Raw genomic sequence first — 24,964 nt, 5'->3', positions numbered from 1 at the left:
GATTTTGGATTGATGACTTATATCAAGCACAACCCCATGCTTCAGATACCCCAAGCCCTTTTACCAGGACACCTCCAACCCCTAACACAAACAATGTCATACTAGTTTGCTCAACTTTTTTCGATAAAAATTCTAAGTTGTTTGGCTGGCCTAATTGCTTATTTCAAAAGAATGAATGTATTTCATTAATGACAAACTATGTGATGACAGGAGACCATATTGAAACATTCACAAGGGCTCTACTATTTGGACTGAAGCAAACAAAGAAGAGGGGATGGCAGGTTGATGAAGTTTGGAGCAAGCGACTGATCTGGAACCATTATGGGATCCTACTACCACATCATGGCCTTTGCGCATGTTATCCACTCATTTTGATTTACATTTTAACCCCTGCCTTTTTTGGTTGAAGCTCAGGCCTAGCAACAACATGGTACTTTTATCAACATTTAGCTTGGCTCTCGTTATCTGCTCATTCCCAGATTAGATGTATTAACCTCAATATGGACATATTGTCTATAATATAATTTATTTTTTCGTTTTCTCATCAAATAAATAAATAAAGCTAAAAGAAAGGTTCTGCAGGAATGTAAGATAGAAGGGGAAAAGACCAAAACAAAGCTTTAAGAAGTAAGCGCCTTTTGGGGAACACAACCCTGGTTTTACTAGCAAATAAGTTCGTTCTTCTGCTTGGAACAGACAGAACTATACCAAAAAAAAAAATCCTTTGATTGATCACAATTGACATAAAAAAATTCAGGTGGAGAATCACAATCCACTACCCTACCTTCAATCAAAATCTCAAGGAGAATGGGCTAGGTGCAAGAGATATCAACTCAATATGGTAGGACTGCAATAATCGCCAAGGCCAGAAGAACAAGGGAGAATACAATCCAGAATAGAAACATGCCAAAAACGGACAGGAAAAAGAATAAGAGAACGGAGAAATAAAGGAATAACTGAGAAAGAAAATCATATCGCAAGGAAGAAGAGAACAAGCACAGCTCCACATCCGGGCTTCTGCATCTTTTTTTTTTTTTTTTTTTTTTTTGCTGCCTGTCACTTCATGTGCAACTTGGCATAAATCAAACCAACGTGAGAGCCTTAATGTTGTAATGTGGTAGCGGAAGCTAAAGCTGGTACCAATCCAATGGCGAATCCTAACCTTTAATAGACAAGTCTTACGACAGCTAAGAAAACCGGTAGCTCTCATAATAACATTGCTTTTGTTACAATGTTACTCTTATGTAATTACTACCAAAAAGAAAGACAATTAGCCATTGAGAAAAGTACCTTGAATTGAGAAAATAATATATTTTAACACCTCCGACTACATACAACCTTGCAGTTTAAGCACAATATCTCAAAAAGGGCATACCTAGTGCACAAGGCTGCCACCACCGTTGGTCATAATGTACACAACCTTATCTTCACTTCATGGAGAGGCTGTTTCCAACTTGAACACAACCATTAGGTCGCAATGGAACAACCTTATCGCTGGCTGCTCTGCACCCTTAAGCACAATAACTCACTGGACCCCAAAATCCTTTCTTTATAGATTTTACAAAGACCAAGAATAGGTTGGTTGCACTTCAGAGATAACATGGCGAAATTAAATCAGTAAAATGACTAAACAAAAGAATAGATTATAAGCTACAAATGCGAAAGACCTTGATTAAAGTAATGTATCTGGAATAACATGAGCCACGTCAAAACTCAAAATTAGGTTTAAAAATGAAATTTGAATCTCCACCAAAATCCAAAATATAGAGTAACGTAACTACCCCTATAACTGGATCTATTTGTCATTATCTAATGGTCTTCTGACACAAGACTTCGACCATGTCCTTGCATCCTCTCTTCTGTAGCCGCAGAGGTACTTTTCAGCACTGTAGCAGCTTCTAGTTTTCCAATAGTAAATGGTCCAAAAAGCCCTCTTCCCCAAAAGTAATTTTTCCTTTCCTTCCTTGTGGAAAACTATCAGAGTGTAGGGAGCGAGACCACAGCAGTTTTTATGGACCTGTGACAATAATATGACATCACGCAGAGCTATTTACCAAATTAGCCCATAAGGGGGAAAAAAGAAGAAAATTGAGTAGGATAGAATGAGGTAACAGAGAAGAGGTTTCAATCCAGGTTAATCTGCACATTGAGCCATTGAGGTACCCTGAACAGGGTGGTTTAATATCAATCTCATAAAATAGAACATTTAATGACATATATATGACATGTAGAACATTTAATGCAAGAACATCTCAAAATAGAACATTTAATGACATGTATATATATATATATACACACATTACTTGATACAGACTTCCAGCAAGAAAAGAAGACGAAGAAACTATTATTTTGGGTTTGATTTGATTTTCTGGGTCAACTTGAACCTACGGTTCAATACTGGTTCAATTTAGACTAAATTTTTAGTCCCCTATAGGTTATATGGGTCAGAGGCTTAGCATTTTAGGGTTTTCAATTGTAATGGGTCAATCCTATGAATCCAATTATGAGGGATTTGAGGCCTATACAGGATTAAGTGGTTAGTTTCTATTTTGTAATAGTCCAGAAGCCTTCTATTTTGTTTTCAATAAAACTCTCTTGCTTGTGCATGGATAGTTATTATTCTGTATTGTTTGCAAGGTTATAAATGTAGATAGGGATCATATTACACACGATTTTGAAAAACTACAGCTCTATTTGTGTGTGTGATGCAGAATGTTCTTGCAAGAAGCATTAGCAACCTTGGTGGGATGCCAAGAGGACTGGTGAAATGATGGTCAACTTCTAGGTGGGAGGCCTTGTCCATATCAATCTTCCTTCGTCAATCTTCTTATTTCTCCTAAAGTGAGATTCGCATTCAACTTACTTTTTTGGTTATCTTCTGAACTACTATTCTGATTTATAACCATTGACATTACTTTCTCAGTTTCAGACTTGGTTTCTATTGTCAAAATAGCCTTCAATCGAACCACTCGATTACTTTTGTTGTGGGCAGTTAACTGCATAGTTTGAGTGGTGCTGCAGCCTTGTTCTATTCTCTACTGTCTATTTTAATGCAAGTTCAATATAAGATTGAATAGAAAACCCAACCCAAATAAATAACTCCAACATTGTACTAACATACACAAACAACTCCCAAACTAGTAACAGAAACTCAACAACATAAGCCTATCGGCTAGGGTTGAATGGATATAAAAGTCCAGCAAGCAAATCAACTCTATTCTGGTAAATCACTGAGACTCTAATAATACCCAGAATAGCTCTGAAAATCTGAGATCAAACCCCAGTAATAGATTGAAAGTATAGACAGAATATTGATACCTTAGATCTGGAAAAATTAGGTAAAACCTGAGAAATTCAAGAACTACTAGAGTACCACCCAGGAGGAGCTGAAACTTGAACAAAAGTGGAGTATGATGTTCTCAACAAACCCTCAAAATTAGGGGGCCTGACTAGATGGCTGATTGTTGAGATATGCTGGTTCTTGATTGAAGTCATGAAATAGGAAACCTTCAATAACTTGATGTGGAAACTTCAGAAGGGAGAAAACAAGATGGAAAAAAGGCTCACAACGGAACTCTCATTGAGCGATTGCTGAGCTCTCTCTCCTTCTGCACTCGCTGCGCTCTACCCCCATCCTCAGAAGTCACACCCATGGTAGGTAGCAGCGTTAGGGTGCAATCCCTAGCAGATATGTAACACCCCAACCTCATTAACCTTGGCACAATGTTGTCCTCTTTGGCCCATGGGCTTGAAGGCTTTAAAACAAGTTGTGCCATGTTAAGGAGGTTAAAAATTATTAACCAGCCCAACAACCTCCCCATAGGTGATGTGGAACTAAAGTTTATACACCCTCATTAATCTTCCAAACCCCAAAGTACTAAGTACTAAGTCTGTCTCTTGGTGGAGAACCCCTCAATGATCTCCCAGGCGGATCCGGTACACTTGCTGCATCTTGGATGTCACAAGGTGAATATCACCTATCTTCTCTCTCAATCTCTCTCCCATTCCCCAATTCCCTTTATACTCCCTCCTATCTCCGATTTTCTCTCCCATCCCCCCTTTTCTCTCTACCTCACTAAGCCCTTCCCTGCACAAATTATACCTTTACACCTTCTCTCCCCATCCCCATCCCCATCCCCATCCCCAAATATCTCCATCCCATGTCATTCCCCATCCCCGAATCCCTGCCTACTCTCACTCCCCACCTCCCGAGTATCCCGTCCACCCCCAAGTATCTCTCCACCATCTCACCTCTAATCCCTCCCCTCCTCTCACCCCAAACCCTCTCTCAACACTCCCACACAAGGGCAATGCTAACAAAAAAAAAAAGATGGTCGGAACTAGGGGTGTAAATTTGGCCCTGACAGCCCGAAACAGCACTAACCCGCCCTGAGCCTGAACAAGGCCTAGGGTAAGTTTTCTAACCCCGGGTCAGGGTTGGGTTGGGCCCAGGTTAAGGCCATCCCAACCCAACCCTGACTTTTAACCCTCATTATAATATATATATATATATATATGTTGCTTTTACTTCGTTAGTTCTACATATTCTTATAATAAATACATTTATTGTAACGTCGGTTATAATATAATATATTATAATGTTACATGAACACACCGCTCACATTTTTAATTTAAAAAACCGTATACATAATATATTATAAGTATAAACCCATCACCTACTTTTGATTTTAAAAATCCATTGGAATGATGTCTCATTTGGCATAGATGTATGATAGAAAAACAAAATAAATGGGACAGACGTAAGAACCCGACCCAACCCGGCCCGCCCTGAGGGCGGGTTGGGGTTGATTTTTTCCAAGCTCGGGCCCAATTAAAGGGATACAGGGTGGGGTTGGGCTTGGGTTTTAAGAAACCTGGCCCAACCCATCCCTGTTTCACCCCTAGTCCGAACCCTATTCACTTCATTACGTGGCCTCTCCACCTCCCACTATCACTGACCCTTACCCTATGCACTCTCTCCCAATCCACAACCCTATTCTCGAGGCTCTCACACATCCCTGTACCCACACCCCTCCTCCCTCCTTTTCTTAGTGGCAACAAGGCCTGAGACAGCTCTACAGTACATTTTCTTCGGCACCGTATGGTGGAGAAGGGCCAGTTATCCTTCACCCTACTATAGGGTATACTATAGGGTAAGACTTTTGGCTTAGGCTGGTGCAGATCACTGGTAACCATTTCCCTTTCCTCTTGTCTGGTTGTCTCCTGGGTTTCATGTATGGAACCTTGAGGTGATGCAGCACTGGTACATCGATTGGGTTTCAAACTGAGTCCATATAATGGATTTATTTGATTCCAATTGCCAACCTATATCCTGTCCAAGGATATCCATCAGTGCCAGTTATTTGGGGGGAGAATATAGCTGTTGACTTTGCTGATTTGGAGGGAAATAATTCCAGGTCGACCAGCCTCATTTGGAGGATATCAACAGTTAAGGGAGAAGATAATTCCCAAATCTCGTGAGCCCCATGGCCAGCTAGGAATTTGCTTGGCTGTATACTTCCTTACGGTAGAGTTTTTGGAAGGATTTCAGGAGTCAAATTCTGGTTTACATGGAGAATAGTCAGGAGTAGATTTTAGAAGCAATTTGACAGCTTGCGGGAGAAAATATCTCCCTAGATTTTGAATATTTGCGTGAGATTCCAAGAAGAGCCAGCTTGCAAAGAAGACCATTCCAAAAGAACTGCTGCCTTGCCTTGAAGACCAAGACAACCTTTTATGTCTTAGTTTCTATTTTTATTTTGGGTATTTTTCTTTTAGTAAGCAATAGATTAGAGTCCGTCATTAGGATTCTATTTTCTTGTAACCAATTAGGTAGTTAATTAGTTTCTAAGCAGTCCACGGTTTCCTATTTTGTAATTTCAGTTGCTTATTAATACAAGCTATAGGGGAGACCAGAAAAAAAACGATGGAGTAAAGAAAAGAGCACTTCAGCTTGGAAGCTGTGAGATATGTGTTGAATAATGAGTTAGAGATATGTATTGAATCATGTAATTAATGCTGCAGGGGCATTTTAGGCCTTTCCCCCTCCACCGACCCTAATTAATGAGGGGTTGTGGATGGGGGGCCATACTTGTGTATTTCCTTTTGTCTTGCTTATTATAAATTAAGGCTCAAGTGATCTTATTATTCACTCAAGCATTCTACCCTAATTTGACTGTTAACATGGTATCAAAGCCACTTTTCTGATCTAGGTTTTTTCAGCTTTCCCTTCTCTTCTTCCTAAATCACAAGACTCCATCCCTTCTCAACCTCCACCTTCTTTCTCAACCTCCATCTTCTCTTCCTTTGTCTCCCTAATTTCCCATAGGGCAGCACTATGAGGTGATTCATATAGATCTAGTTGCTGTCCTACACATTACCTCAGTATTTTAAACCCTAAAACCCTGCTAGTTAGCAATTGGAGTATTATTCCCTACCTTGTGATTTTATATTATTCCCTTCTTAGGGTTTGATTCTTTCTTCTATTAAGATCAAACCTCCTCTTGAATATCAAGCATTGCACCTTGAAGAAATATCCATCATTGGTTGCAAGATTGAAGACCATACCCATCTACGATTTCTACAAAACCCTAACTCCATCAAATTTTGGGATTCCCCTCTCATATACAGTTGATTTTTTGAGATCCTCCCCACCCCTAGAGAGAAGATCGACCCTACTTGTGGCACCATCTGCCAAGTTTTGGTGTGTGATCTCTCTTCTTCTCTGAAGTTTGGGTTTCCTCCCCAAACCCTAATTTGTCCATCTCATTAGTCCCTTATCAGAAGCAAGTTATATTTGGAGTGATTCGATACCCCTACAGGGCAACTCGATCCAAGTTTGTTTGAACACTTTCTGATGGCTGTTTTTGAAGATTTTAGATTTTTCCCTATCATTGTCGATTTCTCCTTGGTGCCATCATGTTTAAAGTAATTACTTCAACCTCAGGATCTGATGGGCAAGGTCACAATGGATACATACCATTTGGTGCTTCTTCTGTGAAATTGGAGGGAACTAATTATCTCATATGGTCCAGAACTACCTACCTCACTATTGCTGACAGAGGTCTCACCAGACACATCACAGGCAAATCAATGAAATCCTCTGCAGAGGGCACTCCTTAGGACAAATGGATCACCAATGACTCTGGTAATGGCTATTATGATCAACTCTATACATCAATCTATCTCTAGAGGATTCTTGTTGTTAGAAATTGCTTCTCAGATCAGGGCTGCTGCCAAGGAAACCTATGGACATACAAGGAATGATGCTCAGGTATTTGATCTTCGCAAGAAAGTTCATACCACTACTCAGAAGGACCTCTCTGTGTCCAAGTACTATGCTGAACTTCGAACCCTGTGGTATGAGCTTGATCACTTTGCAGACTATCAATCTTCCAGTGCTGAAGACATTGCTCCCTATACAAAGCATGTCGACAAAATCAGGGTGTATGATTTCTTGGTTGGTTTGGATGTTGAGTATGATCAAATCCATGTCCAGGTACGATTTGTGTCCAGGTAATTAGTAGATCTCTCTTCCTACTCTAGAACAATCTTTTGCACTAGTTCATACGAAGGAGTGTCGTCGCAACTCTATGCTTCATCCTCTCACTATTGAAAAATCAGCCCTATAGACTGGGGTTCCCCTACTACTAAAGGAGCAAATCGTACTAGTGATACTACCAAGGAGATTGTTAAATGTGAACACTGCAACAAGCAATACCATACCAAGGCAACCTGTCGGAAGCTTCATAGAAAACCTGCTGATTTTGAGGCAAAGGATGCTCGTGGTTGATCTAAAAACAAAGACACAAGCTGAGACTGTAGACACCCAACCTGCAACTGCAGATATAGGCCGCTCCCAGGAGGAACTCCATGCTTTCAAACATATGCTAAAGGCTTCTAATTCATCAACTCCTACCAATTCAATCCCTTCATGTTCCAACTTTGGTCATTCAGGTATTTTGTTTGGTAGTCATTGTGCTTTAGTAGTCTCCAGTCTCTAGATCATTAACTCTGGTGCCACTGATCATATGACTAGTTCCTCCCACCTATTTCGCCCGTATTCAGCCAACTCAAGCAGATATAAAGTTAGGGTAGTAGATGCACCCTATCATCTGTCTTCGGAAAGGAATCTATTCAGTATTCTTCCTCTATCACTTTATCTTCAGTTTTACATATCTCTAATTTTACTACTAACTTGTTATCCATTAGTAGCTGTATTAGTGACTTAAACTATAAAGTAACATTTTTCCTTCTCATTGCACCTTTCAGGATCTAGTATTGGGGAAGGCAATTGGATGTGGTAAGGTGTAGGGTGGTCTTTATTTGCTTAATGATGGCTCTCTCTATGGTTGTAGTTTCTACTACCACTCAACTACACTCTGCTTCCTCTGATTTATATCAATGGCATTGTAGTTTAGGATACACACCTATTGGAACCTTATCTCTTTTATTTTCGCATTTAGTTAAATAATGTAATAGGGATAAATTTTTGTTTAGGCTTATATTTTGACAAAACAGACTCGTTCCAGTTATTTATCTTTAAATAAAAGTTCTTCAATCTTTCATTTGGTTCATTCTGATGTGTGGGGTCCGTCTCACCGGCCATCTATTTCTGGGAAACAATGGTTTTTGTCTTTCATTGATTGTCACTCTAAAACTACCTGGTTGTATATGATGCAACACAAAAGTGAAGTTTTCAGTTGTTTTCTGCGGTTCCACAAGATGATTCAGACCCAGTTCAATGCCACTCCAAAGATTGTTTAGAGTGATAATGGAACAGAATATATGGAGAGTCGGTTTCAAAAATACCTTACTGACTATGGGATCCTTCATCAAACAAGCTATGCTGGTACTCCAGCTCCAAATGGAGTGGCTGAACGCAAGAACAAGCATTTACTGGATATTGCCCGAGCCATGACGTTTGCCAGACAACTTCCCTTTCAGTACTGGAGTGATGATGTCCTCAATGTTGCTTACTTGATCAACCACATGCCTACTCGAGTTCTAGATTCCCGGACTCCTGTTAATGTTCTTTAAGGGGATTCATCCCTTCTAGTACCTCCAAATATGTTTGGGTGTACTTGCTATGCTAAAAATCATCTCTCACTAGGAAAATTGGATCCTCATAGCATTAAGTGTATCTTTCTAGGTTATTCTCCTACACAAAAAGGATACAAGCGTTACCATGCTCCTACTTGGTGTACTTCGGTAACGATGGATGTGTTTCATGAATCTATTGGTTACTACTCGCCACATCTTCAGGGGGGAGTCTACTATTAATAGTGAAAAGGTGACTCCGAATCTACTTGCTCCACCAGTGTATCCACCATTCTCCTTAGAAAGTCCTTCTGTTCAGAAAGTGAATAAGAAGACAGAGATTAGTGTTCCAATTCAAGGGGAGATAGAGACTACTATTACAGCTCAAGGGAGATGACTCCTGTCCAGAGAACTATTGGTGAATTTTAGAGACAGATTGATGATTCAACTCTTCAGGTCTATCGTAGGGGCCACACAGGTAAGCAACTTTAGACCATCACAACCCCTACAACACCTTTACACATCCCCTCACCAGCCCTCCAAAGCCAACTGAGTTATTACTTCAAGTATAATTTAGTCTTCAAGCCAACCTATTGCTTTGAGAAAAGGCACTAAGACTTGTACTCAACACCCCTCCCATGTTATTTCGTATGATTCCCTTTCTCCCTCCTATCGTGCTTTTGTGTCTTCTCTTTCTTCTGTTAGTGTTCCCCAAAATTGGCAGGAAGCTCTTGCAGATGGAAATAGGAAGGGTGCAATGGTGGAAGAAATGGATGCCCTAAAACAAAATGCTACGTGCGAACTTGTGACTCTTCCTCTTGGAAAAAAACCAGTCGGTTGTAAGTGGGTGTCTGTGAAGCAGAAGATAGGTGGCTTTCTAGACAGGTACAGGGCAAGGCTTGTGGCTAAAGGGTTCACTCAAACATATAAAATTGACTACCAAGATAAATTTGCATTGGCTGCCAAATTAACCTTTGTACGAGTGTTGCTCTCCTGTGTTGTGAATCTTCCTCTTGGAAAAAATCCAATCGGTTGTAAGTGGGTGTTTATGGTGAAGCAGAAGATAGGTGGCTTTGTGGACAGGTACAAGGCAAGGCTTGTGGCTAAAGGGTTCACTCAAACATATGGAATTGACTACCAAGATAAATTTGCATCGGCTGCCAAATTGACCTCTGTGCGAGTGTTGCTCCCGTGTGCTATGAATCTAGGATAGGATCTCCAACAACTTGATGTCAAGACTGTTTTCCTCCATGGAAAGCTTAATGAGGAAGTGTACATGGGCATTCCACTAGGTTTCTCCAATAAGGGAACTCAGGGCAAGGTCTGTAGGTTGAAGTGTACTCTCTATAGATTAAAGCAATCACTTAGAGCGTGGTTCGGGAGATTTCACAAGGCGATGACATATTTTGGGTACAACTGTATAAGCAGAGTAATGTTGACCACACAATGTTCATCAAGAGGTCCGGTGACAAAGTTACTGATCTCATCGTCTATGCGGATGAAATCGTGAAGACATGGAATGATAGTGCTGAGATTGGTCACTCAAGGACTTTCTTAGTCAAGAGTTTGAAATAAAGGATCTTGGAAAACTAAGGTACTTTCTTCGGATTGAAGTGGCTCAATCTTCAAAATGCATATTTCTGTCCCAGAGGAAGTACATCCTTGATCTACTATTAGAGACTAGTTTATTGGTACGTCATCCTTCTGATGCTCCTATAGAAGCTAGTACATGGTAAGGAAAAAGAGGGTGAACCTATTGACCAAGGGCGCTACCAATAGTTGGTAGGAAAACTGATCTAACTCTCCCATACTCGGCCTAAAATTGTTGTGGCTATCAGTTTGGTGAGTCAGTTTATGCATGATCCCTATTCCTCCCATATGGAGGTAGTTCTACGTATCTTGAGATACTTGAAGTATGCTCTAGGAAAAGGGATTCTTTCCCTCATGAGCATCTCAGAGTTGAAGCCTATATGGATGTTGATTGGGCTGGATCACCTAACAGAAAATCCATCCCAGGTTATTGTATCTTCGTGGGTGGGAATCTTGTTATTTAGCATAATATGGTGACTAGATCCAGTGCTGAAACAGAGTTTCGTGCTATGGCTAAGGGATTTGTGAGTTGTTGTGGTTACGTATACTATTTGATGATATTGGTGTACCTGTTCGTCTTCCAATGATGCTCTACTATGATAACAACGTTGCTATTAGTATTGCTCATAATCCAATACAGCATGATCGTACCAAACATGTTGAAATTGACACACTTCATTAAAGAGAAGTTAGATGCTGGTTTGATTTGTGTTCTCTTAGTGAAGTTTGGTGATCAGCTAGCTGATGTGTTCACTAAGGGGTAAGCAGGAAAAATGTCCCATTCTTGTTTAGTCAAGTTGGGCATATGTGATATGCACCAACTTAAGGGGGAGTGTTGAATCATGTAATTAATGTCGCAAGGGCATTTCAAGCCTTTCCCCCTCCACCGATCCTAATTAATAAGGGGCGGTGGATAGGGGGATACTTGTATTTCTCCTTTTGTCTTGCTTATTATAAATAAATGCTTGAGTGATCTCATTATTCACTCAAGCATTCTACCCTAATTTGGCTGTTATGTTGGTTCAATGCCAACATATGTACATTATTGTGATGGGAATCTGATGTTATAAACTCTTGAATTTAATGACTTAAATTATTTGGACTCGTGTTATTTTCAATATATAAATAAATTCATTAAGTGCTCATAGCTTGCTATTTGATATTTTAGATGTTATCGGATTTAAAAATGCATTTTTTTATCGATATTAAGGTTTTGTTTCCTCATACTCAGTAAGCTTCTCTCCCAAGCTTACCCAATTCATTAATCCTCCAAATGTAGTGAATCAAGAAGCTTTGCTTGTATAGAGATTGCACTATGCACATTGATGGAGATGCTTCCCAGATTGAATATGTTGACTTTATTTGAATTTTATTTCCTTTATTGGGAACAATTGTAATATATATGGAATTGCAATGTTACTTAGAATTAATAAATGAGGTTGTATTTATGCTTAGCGGTGGCGCCAACATCGCTATAGACATTGGCCATTTGAATTTTATATTAAAATCAGTTTAAAGGTTATATAAGTCTTCCACTATGTTTGTTTATGATGATGTATTGATCGAAAGTGGAGAATGATGTTCTCAAAAAACCTTCAAAATTAGGGCTTGACTGGATGGCTGATTGTTGAGATATGCTGGTTATTGATTGAAGTCATGAAATAGGAAACTTTAGGTCATGAAACAGGAAACCTTCAAGAACTTGAGATGGAAATTCCAGTAAGGGACTCATACCCTGATTGAAGGCAGCTCTTAAAGGCCTGACCAACTCCTCCAAAACCCACCTTAAACTGATGCTGACGGGCTGAGATCTGCTCACTCGAAGTTGCCTCAGTTTCTGGAGAAAACCCTGAACCACAGGTCTTGGCCTTGGTCTGGAAATCCAAGCGGTAATAGCAAGATGGGGCTTAATGTTGTTCTTAAAAAGGCTGATGATCAAGTCTCAAACAAAGCTGATAACACTCAGGAATTAATGGAAATAAAAGAAAGGAGAAAAGAGACACGCAGAAGCTAGGGCTTGACCCTAGTATGACATCAAATAGAGTTGTTTGGAGAGCAAAGATCCATATCGCCGACTGTGTTTAGGTGGGTTGACCTGGAGATGTTGCATTGCCTTATTTCTTTTCTATATCCTTTCCCCCTTTTCTCTCCCATTCCTTCTTTCTTTTTCTTTGACAGATCCATGTAGCCGACCCCATTTAGTTGGGAAAAGGCTGAGTTGTTGCTGTTGTTGTAAAAGGAGAAAAAGAAAATAGCTGGGGGAAGAAGAAGAAAGGGATTATTGGGTCGAGTCTCTCACTCTCCCTTAGGCATCTCACCCACTCAAAGGCCACTCACCCCAGCTGTATCTCACAGCCAATCAGTTTGTAAACAAACATCTTTTCATCACTCCCAATCATGTAGGACCTCTAAGGTAACATTACATTATATAGGCTTAAGACTTGCCTCACAAGGAAAGAACAAAAATAGAAACAAATTGGAAAAGGAAACAAGCAGAAAACGAAGCTAATAAGAAAGAAAGCCTCTAGAAGACTTCCTTGTACAAGAAGGGAAAAAAAAGGTTAATAAATTGAAAAAGTAAACAAAATCAGCTAAGTCTTCACTCTCCTAAAACTTCCCAAATCGATTCCTCTTCCTGTCTTGCTTTGCTGCCCAAGACTTGACTAAAGATGAAGAATCTTCCAAATATATTCTCACAAGGAAATTTTTTTCTGGCTGTGACACTGTTCACATGAACAGTGCTTTGACCTTTTAGAAGTTCACATCCTAAAGGAAACTCTTCAACTAAGCTCTCCATGCTGGGCCCCACAAGGTCTGAGAAGAATCTTCCAAATAACTCTTCTCGAAGGCCATTATTAGGCTGGAATCACACCATTGATTTAAATTGATGGCCAAGATAGCTAGCTGTGAATAAACTTTGAAGTTCCTTATGAGGACTAGATCTACATCAAAGTTGCTAATTATGTTCACTTGCAATTTCATTACCTGCTTAGCTACTAAAACTTTCCGAAGATTTCACTTGCCTTCACTTTTCTTACTTTCTATGCTTCTATATGATCCATGTCGCCGACCCCATTTAGTTGGGATAAGGTCATGGTTGTTGCTGTTGTTGCTATTGTTCTATCTGATTTAGTTGCTATTTTCCTATGGTTACTAATTCTGAAATCTTGTTTTAGTAACTTACTAATTTCATAACCCCTTGATATATCCAAAATCTGACCATTGGATTAATATCCAACTTTGCTGGAGCATTCATCTCATCATCATCTAGGCCTTTCAACCAGACCCTGGACCCTATTGGGACCTGATGGAGGAGCATTCATCTCATCATCATCTAGGCCTTTCAACCAGACCCTGGACCCTATTGGGACCTGATGGAGGGCCAATAGGGGTAGGGAAGAATCCCTGAGGTGAACTCAGAGTTGTAGGGGAGGGAGAGAAGATTCGCACAAGAAGAGTGGGGGGGAGGAGAATCGCACGCCCACAAGCTTCACAAACACTCAACTCAATTCATCTTTTCTTCAACCTGTCTTCCAATTGAGAGATTACATGCATTTAAATAATAAAAGAAAACCAACATTAAAGAAAACCTATTCTAATTTGGAAACTCAATTAACTGGAAACTAAATCCTAGAAGCTATCCCCTACTTAAGTTACCAAAAATAAAAGATTGTACAAGAATAGAAATAAAATCTTAAAAGATCCTACTAGTCAAAGACCCAAATTGGATCCGGTTCATCTTTGTCTGGATACCCAGATGGGTTTGGATCGGTCCATGGGTGTGCATCTACATCAACTCCCCTGGTGTCGAGAAAAACTCGTCCACGAGTTCTGTAGAATGGGAGAATCAACACCAATTGATCAGGATCCATCTTTGCCTATATGAAGTCACCATCAAAACCATGATCAAATGCTATGAAATCCCCGACGTGAAGTTCATTGGTGAAGTAGTGACTCAGGAAAATCAATTGATCGGTTCACTGAAGAGTTCAAACAATTTAAAAGTTTCCACAAGTTGATTCTCAACTTTCGATGGGGCCATCTCATCTTCCACCATTGCTGACTCATCTTCTGGCTTGTCTACCTGTTGCTCAATGGCTGAGATCACGTAATTAAAGGTAGAGTGTGCTTGGCCTTTGATGTCTGTGCAATGTCGTTGAATCTCATAAAGCTTCTCTTTTATCAGTTGCATTTGTTGACGGTTAGTAAAAGATTTATATCCATCGGCCAAGTTTGCTATCCGGAATCACTATGGACCCACTATGGCAAGGGAAACTCAAGGAAAAGACTTAGGGAAAAACAGTAATTATATGGAAGTGTGGAACAATGGCAAAATGGTAATTAGCTGAAACTTCCAAGGGAGGGGTAGAATTGTAATATAAAAATTCAATTTGAAACAAAAGAGTTGAACATATAATGGGGAGGGGTAAACTTGGAAGAATATGTAAGAAAGAATAAATCAAAATAAGTTGAAGGAGGGGCAAATATGGAAAAAGAAAATTTAAAACAAGGGCTATGACATAAGTGGTGGGGGTAATATTAGAAACCGAGGAGTCAACTGTTTTCACAAAAGAAAGGAGTTCAACTATGAGAACAGAGGAGTGAGGAGGTCTTCTTCCTCTGGCGATGAGGAAACAGCGGCGAGAATCCAAGCACGAGGTCGACAAAGATTTGGACTTCGACTTCTAGCACAGCAAGGAGAGCTTCAGTTCATGGTACATCGAGAAGAAGAGATCAACCCATGACTAGGGAAAACCAGAGGCTTGTGGTATGAGGGCGAAAAACCAGGAATGTATTTCTTTTGGTTGATCTTGTATCTCTCGCTCTCTCTTTTCTTCTTATTCTATTATTTTCTCTTTTTGGTTGCCACAAAGAAGGGGTGGAGTCAATTGAGGGTGGTGGTGTTTCTGGTGAGAAATCAAAAGAGGGTTGAGAATGATGACTACTTTTTTCTTTTTTTTCTTTTTTGCTGATAGAAGCCTGAGACCGAGACGAAGGTAACAGAGGCTCAGTGGCTGTTTGAATGAAGAAAAAAGAGGGTTGTCTCAACAATTCTTTTTTTTTTTTTTTTGGTATAAAAAGAGTCGAACTCTTTTTTTTTTTTTTTCCACTTGACAAAAGCAAGGAGAAGAGAGGGGAAAGGGAAGGAGACAGGTTGATGGAGTGGGGAAGGCTAGGATCCTTCGGCTCTGATACCACTTGATGGAGGGCCGGTAGGAGTAGGGAAGAATCCCTGAGGTGAACTCAGAGTTGCAGGGGAGGGAGAGAATATTCGCACAAGAAGGGGGGGAAGGAGAATCGCATACGTCCACAAGCTTCACAATCTGTCTTCCAATTGAGAGATTACATGCATTTAAATAGTAAAAGAAGACCAACATTAAAGGAAACCTATTCTAATTTGGAAACTCAAATTAATTGGAAACCAAATCCTAGAAGCTATCTGCTACTTAAGTTACCAAAAATAAAAGATTGCATGAGAATATAAATAAAATCCTAAAAGATCCTACTTGTCAAAGACCCAAATTGGATCCGGTTCATCTCTGTCTGGATACCCAGATGGGTTTGGCTCGGTCCATGGGTATGCATCTACATCAGGACCTCCTTGACCAGGTTACTGAAACTTCACTTTATTTGAGTTATATTTGACCTGTGGTTCTAGAATCCAGATCACATGTTGGTTTCCTAACCCCAGCCTTTGGGCGATTAGCTAGCCACGATTACTGTACTAGAATTCAGCAACCAGTATAACAGAAATTGCCATCAGTGTTCCATAGCATAATCCAATGGAAGGTGACTACAGAGGAAACAAAGAGTTTGATGGATGATCAACCAGTTGAACAAACAAAACAAAACTTTTACAAATCTCTCCATGAAGCTGGACACTGCCAGCTTATGTGGAGGCACATAAGGAGGATGTCCGTGCATCATCTTGATTGCTATCAGTCTCTTCATTGGATAATCATGTACAAGTCTGCAGTTTGGTGAAAAAAAAAAAAAAAAGAAAAAAAAACAAACCAAAGTGTGAGCCTTCAGTGCTGCAAAGTGATATAAGCACTCCACATGGTAACCAGCTACCAATCAAATGGTGAGTTCCATTGTCCTAATGCTTTATACAAGAGACTCGAGAAGACTAAGAGAACCGGTGGCTCCATTATGACAATGCTTCCATCATAATATTACTCCATTTTGCTACCAGGTAAGAGACACATTTAACAGCTGAGAAAATTTCCCTTGAATCAAGACTCTTAATATGTCAGATAACTTCTCTGACAGCTAACAACCTTCCAAAGTTGCAATCCAAGCACCAGTTCTTGTCTGACCATATTCCAGAATCCTTTCTTTACACATTTTACAAAGAACGAGGAAATATTGTCTACAGATTAGGGCTAAGAAGGATAATTTCAAGCAGAAAAATAACAAAACACAGGAATAGTTATATAAGTAACAAATGCAGAGGACCTTGATTGAAGTCACATTTCTGGAACAACATGAGCTGCATCCAAGTCAAAAATATGCTTATCAGATGAAATATGAACCTTAACCAGAACCCATAAAATAGAGGACATATAATAATTTAGCCAGGCCTATTTGTCATTTATAACTAATGGTTCTTTCGAAATTGAACCTTGACCATTATCTGTATTGCAGTCCCATAGGTATCTGCTAAATCAAAAAATCAAAAGAGGAGCTTCCAATTGCTGCTAGCATATGGTCTGAAAGTCCTCTTCCCCAAAAGCAAATTGATGCAGACAAGTAACTTAATGTGCTTATTTCATTGGAAATAAGCCTTGGGTTGGGTTATGTATGTGTTGGGCCTTTGATCCCATGGATTTTCTTTGTAATATGCCACTTTAATGAGCCTAAAATATGGGTAGTAAGTAGGAAAACATGATTTAATTCATTAGTTTAGTTAAAGTCATTTTCTTTGTTATTTCAGTTTCCAAGTCAGTTTAGGTTTCCCAATTAGTTAAGGATTGCAATAGTTACTATTTTGTGTTCAAATAGTTATTGTTTTGCTTTTGTTTTTTTATTCAAGTTAACTATTGAAATCAAAGATTGTTTGCATTTCATTACCCTAATTTCTGAACCTAATTTCGGGCTGAAAATTACTGTTTTTCCCCTCATGGTTATTGTTTTGTTTTTTTCTCCATAGTTGCTGTCTTATTTCACTCCTAGTCTTCATTATTTGATCCTTGTCAACTGGCTACTGTTTTGATTCTTTCAAACATAGTACTACATCAAAAATCATCAATTCGTATCAGAGCCTAGCCTAACCAAGGATGGAGCCGCGTTATTTTCGTGGGGTAATTACTTCATACATACTCTTTGAATGGGCGTATGAATTGCACGTGTACTTTGACAACTACAACTTAACAGAGAAGCAATGACTTCGATATGCTTGTTCCCAAACGAGTGATTGTGCTCGAATACAATGGAGAGTCCGTGAAAGGCAACTTCGAGCTCAAGGACGTGAGCCTAAGACTTGGGAAAATATGCAATATGAGTTGGTGGGCATGTACTTATCTAAAGATGAACGAAGAAAGTACTTCCCTCCACTAGAGTCCCCTCTGAAGTCCTCTATAGATTTCCAAAGGCCATCCACAGGAGACAAGAGCATGAAAGAAGCAATAGATTGTATAGCCGCTCTTGTGCAACAATACCAGGAAGCACATCCAGAGGAGACACCTCCAATCAAAACATTTGAATCTGAAGTTGAGGTTAGTGTGGAAGAAATTTCTACCATTCCTATTGTTGAGGAAGAATTAGCTATTGATGCTCCCATCAACAAGACTTGTATGGAAGAATTCAAAAGCAATAAGGTTTCCGCAATGGACAATGATGTGACACCCTAATCTGATTTTACCCCTACTTGTGAACAGGCAAGAATACAGAGCAGAGAAAGGCAATACTAGCATGGTTGGCAGCTGTGGAATGCCAAAAAGGCAGGAGTGATCCCACCTGATCCTGTTCAGCCTGTCAGCACCACTGGAGGACTCACCAGGAAATGTGGGCAAACAGGTATTTGTTAAGCTATAAGGGATCATGCACAGAAGGGACGACAGACAGGCCAAGGGACCAAAAATACTGCCAACCGGTTGTAGTGGCAAAAAGCAAAAATGGGGCCCACAGCTTTGCAGCCCCGTTGCCCATACTTTTACCCTTATTAGGGGTGTGTTTGGTGGTTTTAAAACATCTCACTCATTGTTTAAAATATCTCTGATACGATACGATACCCCTCCAATACATATCTTTAATTTAACCGATCGATTCGACTACTGATACTAATACTGATACTTTAATCCTTGATCTTTAACATATCTTAGCGTATCTCTGATACGACACGATACCCTCCGATACGTATCTTAAATTTAGCCAACCGATACGGAGACCGATACCGATACTTTAATCATTGCATCTCACACATTGGAGATTGCAATTTCTAAATTGGGAAATAAAACATTAATTTAAAATTAACTTATAAATGGAAACCAAGGGTACCAGCCAAACAGAGCTGACCTATATAAGGGTTTATGGCTGAGAATTCAACCCTTACTTCGTTGGTTGCTGTAACAGTAAAGAAAAGAAGAAGGAAAAGAGAAGAAGAGAAGAAAAGAGAAGGAAAAGAAGGAAGAAGAGGAAGTGAGGAGAGAGTTGGTTCACCTCAGGTTATTGCTAGATCAGAACTACCCCCAGGTGAGTGGACTCACTACTACAGTTGGGTTACTTAAGTAATTTTTACATTAATTGGATAGGTAGGGTTAGGATTCTACCCAATTGTTTACTGCCAGGGGAACCCTTGTGAGCAGAATAGCTTCCCAGTAAAGAAAGGCCTAATTTATGTGGGCTATTGAGGATCCAATTGGTAGGAAACCCTGGAACTTAGGGTTTTACCAATTCAGTAGCAATATGAATAATTGGGACTAAATTTCGATAAAATTGAGCGCAGATTTGTTAAGCCCTAGAGCAGGGATTAATTCCATTATTTAGTTTTATCAATTAGGTTAATTTTTCCCTGGAAATTTCTGTTGGGAGCTTAATAAAGGCTGAACTATTTATGTTAAACCTATATTCATGGGTATTCCATCTCAATTTGGTAGCAAGGGCATGGAATATATTTCAATTCTGCAAACTACTTTAAATTCCCAGTAATTTTGCAGAATTGGGTATACCAAACCTATGTGCAGCTAATTGGATTTCAGCAATGGGTCAATAGGAATCTAACCTGTAAATTTAAACCCTATATAATCAATTCGGACCTTAAAAGGGAGACAAAATCCCAATTTGGCCAAAACAGAGAACAGCAGGGTTGGCAGATTCAGATTCTACAAAAAATAGAGGAACTGGCAGGTCCCGTTGCTGCCCTGCCGGTTGGGGTTCCAGAGGTCAATTTTGCTGTGTAAGTGATCAGTAGGTCCTGAACGCTGTGTTGGGGTCCATATACACAAGTTCCAACTGAAATAGACCCTATGGGGAATGAAAGGCAGTATATGGGATTCTGCAAATCCGGAAAGACTGTGATGTAGCAGCGCTCCAATAGATCGACCCAAACCCACTTCAGAACCCGGACCAAGACCCAGATCCAATGTGGGTTCCAAGTTACTGATTTGGGTTCAAGATCATTAGAATATTCTAGGATTTTTGTTGGGAAACATGTCCACACTCCTTGCCATGTTTTGGTGTTAACAAACAAACATACATCTTTAACTTGATTGTTAAAGTGTGATTAGCTTGAAGAAACCCTTAGAAGATCGAAGGTCGAATCAAGACATGAAGCTAAGCTTAAAGACATGAAACAGCAAACAAGAAGGAAAGAAGATGAAGGGCCAAAGAATGGAAGATTCCAGTGAAGAAGAAGACCACTAGGATAGATTAGTTATTTTTAATGTAATTTGTAATTTCCACATACTTATATGCACTCACCTCATGCATGTGCATTGCATCATATTAGAATGACCATAGAGCATGCCTTGACTAGGTATGGAAAGTCTCTAAGTGGTGTGGAACACACAGTAACCTAACTCAAGGGTATTTTAGGGAATCTTAAAGTTAGTATCAGGAGACAAATCCTTCATAAAAGCTGTAGGAAATTGAGTTGTGATTCCAGCGCAATTGATCTCAAGTCAATCCAAGGTCGGACCAAAAAGTTATAGTCAAAACAATGGTGACTGGTCAGTATGACAGAGCATGTCATGTTGGCGGTCGACCGGCTGGAAGCCCTGGTCGACCGGAACCACCCGAGACCATAGGCGGTCGACCGGACTTGTCCGAGACCATAGGCGGTCGACCGGTTGAAAGTCCCGGTCGACCGATGCCTGTCTGGAAGTACTCCAACGGCTATTTTTTTGCCTACAACGGCTCTTGGCGGTCGATCGGCTACCGATGGCGGTCGACCGGTATACCCAGAATATGTCCGTTAGAGCTTGATTCCCTACCTAAAATGCTTCACTAAGTTCACCTATAAATACCCTAATCACTCTTAATTAATTATTCATTAAGAAAGAGCTTTAAGAGCATTGTTGCAAGCATTAGAGAAGTTTATTTCTACTTGAGTTATTCTATTACACAAATCCCAAACAAGAGGCTCAAGTCTTAATCAAAGTCCTCTACTCTCTCATGTGCAAGTCAAAGCCGTAAGAGAGGACTTTACAAAAGGTGCATCACTCATCATTTATTATTCATTCTCATTTGCACCACACTTGAGGTATTCCTCTTATTCCACTATTTCTTATTTTCTGTTTTTTACAATTCTAGACTGTACTTAGGATTGTAAGGATACTCTTATCCTAAAAAGAGAAAGGTCTCTCTACCTCTAAAAGAGATTGTGAAGGCGTCTCTCTGCCTGGAAAGGAGATTTGTAAGGATACTCTTATCCGTAAAAAGATTGTAAAGGTTTTTCTTCCCTACCTACTGTATTGAAAGGGAGAACTAGTGGAATACCTTACAAGAGGATTCTTGTAGGGAGTGGACTAGACTCGAATTGAGTCGAACCACTATATATATCTTGTGTTGTGGTTGTTCTTATTTTATTTATTCAGTATTACTTTTAAATTACAATCACACTTGTGATCTATACATCGAAAAGAGTTAAATTCCACTAGTATAACCTATTCACCCCCCCTCTAGGTTATTTCAATTTTATTTGATTTAAGAATATTTGTTATCTTTTATTATAGGTTATTTTGGGGTAGCTATTAGGTAGGTAGAACTTTCTAATTTTAGTTTTATTGTGTTTCTATTTTATTAGATTTTAAATCAGGAAGTTTCTTTTATGTCAGATTAATTTCCTAGTTGGCACTTCTCTTTTTTTTTTTTTTTTAGCAACTCTTTTCCTACTTATATAAGGCCATGGGCCACAATAGTTTTTAATTGATTAATGAAGAAAAAAATTGATTGGGAAACCCCCCTGCGTGGCTGTCTTCTTCTCCCCCCCCCCCTTCTTCTTCTTCTTCTTCTCTGCGACCTCTCTATCCCCCCCCCTCCCCTTTTCTCCTCCTTATGTGAGATCTCCTCCCCTCTCTCATCTCTTAATCCCTCCTTGTCCAGTGAGGCACCCCTCTCCTGCCTTTCTTCTTTCTCCTCACTCTCTTCTTTTTCTGGTTCTCTGATACTGCATTCTTAGCAGTCCAGCAATGTTCAGGTAAGCTTCCTTGGGTCATCAACAGAGGCCGATTGGACCTGAAATTGGAATCATTGGTTCCTTTTCCTGTAGAGATTCATACCCTATATTCCCCTTCCCCAGTTCCTTCCATCCAGCGAACAATAAAGGTACTGAACCCCCTTCCCTTCTTTCTTCTGTGGGACAAATCCCCCAGCCCCCTTATCCTCTTCAGTTCCAAGGGGCTCCACTATTGATCATCAAATCAGGTATTTAAAACCAGTACTGCCCAGAATTATCTTCAGTTTCACAATCGGTTCCCTGTTCCTGTAGCATTTACAGCCATCAGTTTTGGCTGAAATTTTGGTCAGACCTCCCTCTCTATTAAGGTGAAACTCGACCCAGACTTGGGGCCGTTCTGATCATCCATTTTTGATATATTTAAAATCTCTGATTTTTGCCCTGCAGTGAGGATAGGAGTTTCTGTCCTTATCTGTTTCTGTGGATATAATTCTGGTTTATGATCTGTTAAGGATTTATTCCTATACCTGATTTAGCCCTTACCTGGCTTATAATCTGGATCTATAGATTTCAGCTTCTGGGTTCGAATTCTGATTGCAGAGAATTATTTCTTCTTGAACTCTGATCTATGGAATTATTGTCCTACACTGGGTACTAGTGGTTGTTTTTCTGATTAAAAGATCCTGAAATTGAAGGCTGGTTAGTCTATCTATCCCAGTCTGCATTAGACTGCCAGTGTGATCACGGGACACCTTGTCCATGTGTGGGACCCACTGGAAATTTCCCAATAGATTGCTCTACTGGTGAACAGAGTGAAGAATCTGGACCAGGCAATAAAGAGGACACTCAAATAAAAACTTGAAAAAATTTGGGTTGTGTAAGTTAGACAGGATAGGGGTAGAATTGTAGGATTTGTGTTCCAAAATAATTATTTAAATTATCCTGTGAAATAGAAAATATAATTTACAGTGAGAACATATAATTAAGTCAAGGATTCGGATTTCAGAAAGTCAGACCACAAGGTGATTGGGTGCCCTGATTTGTTTTATGGAGTGTCTAATTATTTTAAGTTTTGCTTGTATATCATGCATGTTGTTGTGTGCATATTGTTATCATTATTTCTGTGATACTACCCTGGTGAATCTGATAGCTGGAAGAAGATAAGATAAGTAAGATGGGACACTTGAGAGTGCCTGACAATTATTGGTTGTGAAATAAATGGTTGATGATTGAATATGCATCATTTAGAACTTGTGGGTTAGGATATCACCACCCGAGTGCTACAACCCCTTTGTCCGAGAGGTACTGACTAATCCCGACCCGTGGCTGCCTAATCAGCAGTACACTTCAGTGGTACGACGTACTCTACCCAGAGACGGATAGTAGCAGGGTACAACATACTGTACACTTGACTGCCCAGGGTTACTAACCTAGGGGTTAGCTAGGGGGACCAATGTTCTTTCCAGGACTGACCGGCTCCTGCTTGCAACGAGCTTGTATTCCTGAGGCCCAACGTACTGGGTAGGTAACACCACCTATGTTGCATAGCACTATACCACTGATCTCAGACTTAGTAATGGACTAGGAAGTACTGTAATGTTAATGAACCCATGTGCATCAACGAAGGTGTGAAGCATGTAGTGCATCATTTGTATTATGTTCGCTTGCTTGCCCCCACCCCCTCATTGAGCATGATGTGCTCACCCATCTTTATTTCCTCTCTCTAGATGACGAGACCGGTGTTTTGCCGATTGCCAGCACTAACCATGAGACAGTGGCCATGGATTTTTTAACCAATATTGATGTAGGGGGTTCCTAGATGACTAGGTCTCCTACAAGATTAACTAACTAGGTAGGTTAACTCAAGGGACGTAGGTAAATAAGACCAAAGAATTTCAGCAAACACGATTAAGCATGCAAGATAAAGCGAGACTAATAAACAAAGTAGCCAAAAGCAATATTAATCTAGACAGAAAAACACATAAATTCTTACTCAAGTTTCAAGTGGGGACATGGGGAAGGGAACAAACGACATATGAATATTAGGTTCAACACAAATCCATCTAGACACCCAACTTAGATATGCAACAATCGATAAAATAGGCATAAACAAAGGGCAAAGGCAGACTTCAACGTTAATGGGTTGCAATATATATAATAGGGATTAAGGGAGGTGGGGAGGATTTAGTTTAGTACTTTACCATACTGCTATTCAGATCTGAGGAGAGAAGAAGAAATCCAGATTCTCCAAAATAAAGAGGTTTTAGTCCACTTTTGTTGAAGAAGATATACCCAACCAATTGTAGAGAGAGTAGCAGCAGTGATGTAAAGGCAGCAGTGTGCAGCGGCAGCAGTATTGTAACGGCCGTAGTACGTAGCAGCAGCAGTGAGGTAGAGGCAGCAGTTGCAGCAGAGCAGTTTTATACCGGCAGAATTATGTTGCAGCAGCAGTGGGGTAAGGCAGCAGGTGCAGCAGTAATAACACAGCAGCAGTTGCAGCAGTACTAACGCAGCAGCAGGTGCAGCAGTATAACGCAGTAGTAGGTGCAGCAGTATAACGCAGCAGTAGGTGCAGCAGTATAACGCAGCAGCAGAAAAAAAAAACAATAAGACTGAAAAGAAAGAGAGGGAGGCGAGACAAGAAGATTAAGAGAAGAGAGAGCCGAGAGAGTAAGGGAAGAAAGAGGCGAGAGAGAAGGGGAGAAAAGTCGAGATTGA

At 40.0% G+C, this 24,964-nt stretch overlaps 1 protein-coding gene and 1 long non-coding RNA gene across 2 annotated transcripts in view; both read right to left on the bottom strand.

The window, feature by feature from the left end:
* Window positions 1–24,964, bottom strand: part of LOC122087184 (methyl-CpG-binding domain-containing protein 11-like) — an 83,032-nt gene that overhangs the window by 43,062 nt on the left and 15,006 nt on the right. The gene's annotated exons all lie outside the window — the stretch shown is intronic.
* LOC122087185 lies at window positions 1,647–24,964 on the bottom strand. The gene is made up of 3 exons (XR_006142689.1): window positions 24,448–24,964; window positions 17,089–17,122; window positions 1,647–2,017 (listed from the first exon to the last, which is right to left on the bottom strand). It is a non-coding gene; the product is annotated as an uncharacterized LOC122087185 (long non-coding RNA).

This window comes from Macadamia integrifolia, chromosome 8 (genome assembly GCF_013358625.1).
Source record: "Macadamia integrifolia cultivar HAES 741 chromosome 8, SCU_Mint_v3, whole genome shotgun sequence".
Taxonomy (NCBI): domain Eukaryota; kingdom Viridiplantae; phylum Streptophyta; class Magnoliopsida; order Proteales; family Proteaceae; genus Macadamia; species Macadamia integrifolia.
The sequence above is the reverse complement of the archived record's forward strand: the minus strand, read 5'-3'. Positions and strand labels throughout refer to the sequence as shown.